Source organism: Salvelinus namaycush, chromosome 1, assembly GCF_016432855.1.
Source record: "Salvelinus namaycush isolate Seneca chromosome 1, SaNama_1.0, whole genome shotgun sequence".
NCBI classification, from domain to species: Eukaryota; Metazoa; Chordata; class Actinopteri; order Salmoniformes; family Salmonidae; genus Salvelinus; species Salvelinus namaycush.
The window spans coordinates 23,060,955-23,066,909 of NC_052307.1; positions in this window are offsets into that span (position 1 = coordinate 23,060,955).

A 5,955-nucleotide genomic window follows, 5' to 3' on the forward strand; every position below is an offset into this window, starting at 1 on the left:
TACTTGTGTATCATCAAGTATATTGATCTCATAAATAAAATTGGACAAAAGAAATCTAACGAAAAAAACGGTGGAATCGTAAGTGACTAATAGGGAGACCCAACCACAACTGCCATTGACTGTAACCCTGGCCTGGCTAGCTAGCTTGAGCAGGTCTGTTAGATCCAAACATAATGTTTACTGTATGTAATGTTTAGACCAGCCATGGCCAGTACATCACACTCAGAGTGTGTGCTTAGGTTATTTATATCACAGCTGTTAGCTAAATAACACACCACTACAGGGTTTCCTGGACTTTCATTGTGTGATGCGTTTTAATCTTATATTTCACTGCACAGAGCGATTTAAAGTGTTATTTCAGGATAAACTTTTACTGCTACGATACAATCTATTTTATTATCTATTAACTGATTTAGTATGCAACCTCAACTATGACTAAAAACACATTTACATCTATACTGAACAAAAATACAAACGCAACATGCAACAATGTCATGGATTTTAGTTACAGTTCATATAAGGAAATCAGACAATTGAAATAAATTCATTAGGCACTAATCTATGGATTTCACAACTGAGCAGGGGCGCAGCCATGGGTGGGCCTGGGAGGACATCGGCCCATCCACTTGGGAGCCAGGCCCACCTACTGGGGAGCCAGGCCCAGCCAATCAGAATTTGTTTTTCCCCACAAAAGGGCTTTATTACAGACATAAATACTCCTCAGTTCCATCAGTTGTCTGGGTGGCTGGTCTCAGACGATCCCGCAGGTGAACAAGCCGGATGTGTAGGTAATGGGCTGGCGTGGTTACATGTGGTCTGTGGTTGTGAGACCGGTTGGACATACTGCCAAATTTTCTAAAACAACGTTGGAGGCGGCTTATGGTAGAGAAATTAGCATAAAATTATCTGGCAACAGCTCTGGTGGACATTCCTGCAGTCAGCATGCCAATTGCATGCTCCCTCAAAACTTGAAAACATCTGTGGCATTGTGTTGTGTGACAAAATTGTACATTTTAGTGGCCTTTCCATGTCCCCAGCACAAGGTGCACCTGTGTAATAATCATGCTGTTCACTCAGCTTCTTGATATACCATACCTGTCAGGTGGATGGATTATCTTGGCAAATGAGAAATGCTCACTAACAGGGATGTAAACAAATTTCTGCACATAATTTGAGAGAAATAAGCTTTTTGTGCATATGGAATATTTCTGGGATTTTTTATTTCAGCTCATGAAACATGGGACCAACACTTTACATGTTGCGATTATATTTTCGTTCAATATACTTTGTCAAATGGACTGTTGCTGACATGTAACTAAACAGTGATGATATTACATAATATAATGCCAACAAAAGTATAAATAAATAAAATATATATACTTTTATTGTACACATTTTCAGGGTTGCCAAACCCTTCTATGGTAAAGAAAGTTAGAATGGAGTCAGCACTCTCAGATAAGAATAGGCCTCGATTTTCAAACCATATAATTAAGATTGAATACATTTACATAATATATGGCCTTGTGGTATGGCATAAGTAGAGCATCACTAATAAAATAAGCTAGAACAGTAGGTGTAAATTAAGATGCAAATCTTTATCCACTTCAAATCGATGAACTCCCAAGACTACTAGGCTTAGTAGAAACACATTTTTTAGCAATTAAACACTGGAAAACTATTGAATACAAACTGTGGGGCATCCACTGCTGACAACTGTGAAACCCACTGCTGTAAAAGTGATAGAGAACCATTTAAACCCAGATGATAGATGTGGGGAGGCCTCTCTGCCATTTACTCCATTTTAGTCCAATTCATTCCCAGATGAACAATTTGGACCCAAACTCACAAAACACTAACACTGCATTGGCCTCTAGCTGTAGAACAGCTGTATATCTCCCCCTGTAGATGCATATTTTAACACTATGGGGCCAGCAGCAATAACACTGCAGAACATTAAACAGAACATTCAATTGGAGACTGAGAAGGAAAAGGGGCTGCTGGTAGTAAATGTACTTTGTGTTACTCAGAGTCAGAGTAATGTGGGACAGCTCAATGCCAGCATGGCTACTTAACCAAAAGCTCAGTGAATGAGATTCCACAAACTCAGGTTTTTAGCTGCTTCTGGTTATGTTATCCTGCTATTTAGGAAACTTATTGATACTGCATTTCACCATCAGCATCCATATATTTTAAAAGCTAAACAAAGGAAATCGAAGTACAAAACTAATAGGACTATCGGTTTAATAAGTATTGTACCGAGTGAATAGTAAATTATGTAATCTTCCTAGTCTCTGATCTTGAATACTTAAATCAGTGCCATCTCCTCTTCCTCTGGAATGAAACAGAAAAGAGAGCAGTAAGTCTATCCACATGCAACCACTTTAAAATCAAAGATAATTTCTAGTGTAACCTCATATCCTCCTCTAAATAGGCTACTCAATGACATCAATATAGAAATGAAGAGCCTCAACATTCAGGCTATGTATTTCACCTTGTCATACTGCCTTTGAAGTGTATTATATTTAACTAGGCTTAATAAAACCACAAGAGGAAGACTAGCCTATAGGGCCAGGAGTTTTTCCTGACCGATCCTCTTATGATCATGGTCCTGTGCACCTTCACAAACAACAATCGGAGAATAGCATGAAATCCCTCCTGTTGCTCTCCTCAATCAATGCATAGTAAGTAAAGTTGCATACACTAGTGACATACAGGTATGCTGCAATTCTACATCAACAGGGCACTGCCATTCATGTTAATCCTCTAGCCCCCTCTGGTGGCATTGTCAACACATCAGCTAAAAAGGAGGGGCATACTTCAGACAAACACTACCATGGTTACTGATCACTGTTCTATTTTTATTTAACCTTTACTTAACTAGGCAAGTCAGTTAAGAACAAAATCTTATTTTCAATGACGGCCTAGGAACAGTGGGTTAACTGCCTTGTTCAGGGGAAGAACAACAGATTTTTATCTTGTTAGCTCAGGGATTCAATCTTGCAACCTTCTGGTTACTAGTCCAATGCTCTAACCACTAGGCTACCTGCCTCACTGATAGAAGAGGAGGAGCACTAGAGACACACAGGGGAGGAGACATGCATATATAGCTATGTTAATAAAGATGATATCATGATGACGGATAATGCAGGGAAGATAAGCTGACCTCTCCATGACAACCAAAGCAGTATCCATAAACACTAAACACCAGAAGGCAGTGGCTTGGACTCACTATAAACTCTAATAACGCCATGACTGCCATTAGCTCATTCGTCATAGGTTCTAGTCACCCAGCAGCAGAGGCTCAAACGGTTTAAAACAACAAACCTTTATTCTGTGTGTGAGCTGAAGACGGTAGAAAGGTTCTCCTTCGTGCTTCAAGCTGAGGATCTCTGCTGTAGAGGTAAGAAAACTCCTGTAACCATATCAACCCAGAATATAATTTAGTATACCTTAAAATGACAATTCCATCATCACAAGACATATATTTGTCTATTTGTAACATACACTGAATCTGCTTAAAACTGGCATGTAATCTGTGCTATACTATGAGATGGTGCACCACTGATTTCTCTTATCATCAGAACCTCTTGGTGTGGCTCTTGCTTTGCTAGATGTTGCCGCACAGACCACTAGCAGGAACAGGTGAAGAGGAGGGACCCCAGGGGTCCATCAGGGTGAACGTGGAGCTACAGTACAAGCTGGGAGAGAAGACCGAGGCACGGCTGCAGGAGAGGGGGGCATGGTCTATCGAAGAGGTCACCATTAGAGAGCATTACTACGACACAGAGAGCTTCCACCTGGCTTCTCAGCAGACCTGGCTAAGCAAACAGGGCAGTCAGTGGAGAATGATCATAGGTAACAATCCATACTCTTCCAACAATATGCCACCAGAGCCAGAGAGTCAGGCTGCTGGCTCTGGATGTCCCTCTACAGTCTGGGGAGAGAAGCTATGTGTGGATAGAGATGAAACAGAAGGGCCAAAGGGCTGTGAGGACAACCCACTTTCTATTCCAGAGATAGGACAGATCCAGAGCCAGCCCTGTCCTCCTGCACCCCAGTGCAGGGAGCTGACTGGCCACACTCCCATCATCCAGCACCTGGCTCACTGCTTAGGGGTCCCAGTGAGAGAGCAGGAGAGCTGCAGCAGCACTGAGGCCATGAAGGCCTTCCTGGAGCTGGCTGGGATCCAGAGTTATGGCAGCTGGACAAGTGCCAGGAGGCTGGAGTACAAGCTGCCTGGTGATGACTGCACACTGGTGGTGCAGAAGAACCACAGCGTGGGAGGATCTGCAAACAATGAAACTGCACTGCTGTCCATGAGGGCAGACATTTTACATATTGGCTATGAACTGGAGAAGATGGAAAAAGTGGCTGCAGAGCTTGACCTAAGGCCCTTATCTCCCAACTGACCACGTTACAAGCTACTGTGTATGGTTATCTAAGCGTTTCAAACAAAAGTTCATGGCAAGAGGACAACTGACCCAAATTATTAAATGTTTATCTAGGTTGGTGTCTAATCTATTTTACAGTTTAGGAACGTTATTTTCATCGTATGCAAGCCATCATGTGGATGTTGTTAGTAGGCCCACATACGAATGATAACAGCATGCACATGATGATCAACGTGTTGCATGATGCACTTGCTTTTGTGTTGCGCGAGAGAAATCATTATCGCAATGCCTGCGGATAAAAGTCAGTAGCTAGGTTTACATCCAATTTGCTACAGATTTTCATGCGAATATTCTAAAATCTACATAAAATTAAATATTTTCCCAATAGAGATGTTTCCATCAAACTGACTTATTGTGGACAAACGTCTGTGCGTGATGACGTAGAGCACATAAAAATACCTTTTGAGGTTACATTTCCTATGTAGTAATGAAAAATAAAAGTTAAATGTGTTCCCATCACATTTTCAACAACACTGATGGGTTTTGTCACAAACTGTTGCGTTATATAGCAAACGTGCCCACTCTGGCCTTGGCACGTGCGCTCTAGCCAACACCTCACAGCTACAGTACGGGTAGGTTACCTACATTTAAAGGAGCATCAAGCATATCAAGTGCACTTTCACAACCCTGTGAGTTTGTTATGTTCTGTTAATTACTGATGTCCCCTTTAAAAACGGAGCGCCCTTGGTCATGCGCAGTCTTTTGCTCTGTTATTCTTGTACTAACTAGTTTTAGTAATTTTGAAGCTACAGTTCACTTTCTTATATTCGGAGTCTTTGTTACATAAATTAGTAATAAGAGCTAAGACACTACAACGTTAATAACATTTCATGTGGACCACAACATTGCGTGACTCCAAGTTAATTTCGATATGGTTATTCTATAAATATGAGCATAAAGTTGTTTCCACTGTCATTTCTCGCATAATTCATTTTACCGACACAAAAAGATCCCACCATGTCGAACGAACAAATTGTGTCACTACCATCAGCCAGGTAATGACTTTTCATGCATCAGGTAATTCATCCTCATGAATTGTTTGGATGGAAACCTGGCTAGTGAGTGACTGCTTGAATTCAGTAAAAAAAACGGTCTAGTAGTCATTTAAAAAAGAAAATCTTCGGTAATGTAGCTAGTGTTCGTGTGCAACATCTACATTTTTAAAATAAAATGTTATGTCACATGCGCCGAATACAACTGGTGTAGAAAATAAATTGTAAGCAAAATAAAATACACAAGAATGGAGTTATATTCAGGGAGTACCAGTACCATATCAATCTGCAGAGGTACGAGGTAGTTGAGGTAGATATGTACTCGAAGGCAGGGTAAAGTGACTATACATCAGGATAGATAAGAGAAAAACAAACAGTAGCAGCAGCAAATGAGGAGTGTGTGATGTCCCTCTGCTGGCCAGGTCGTATCTGCAGTTTCTTCACCCAACAATGTCTCACCTACAACGTGCTCGCCTCCACCTTTAGTACAATAAAATTACTGGACAAGAGAG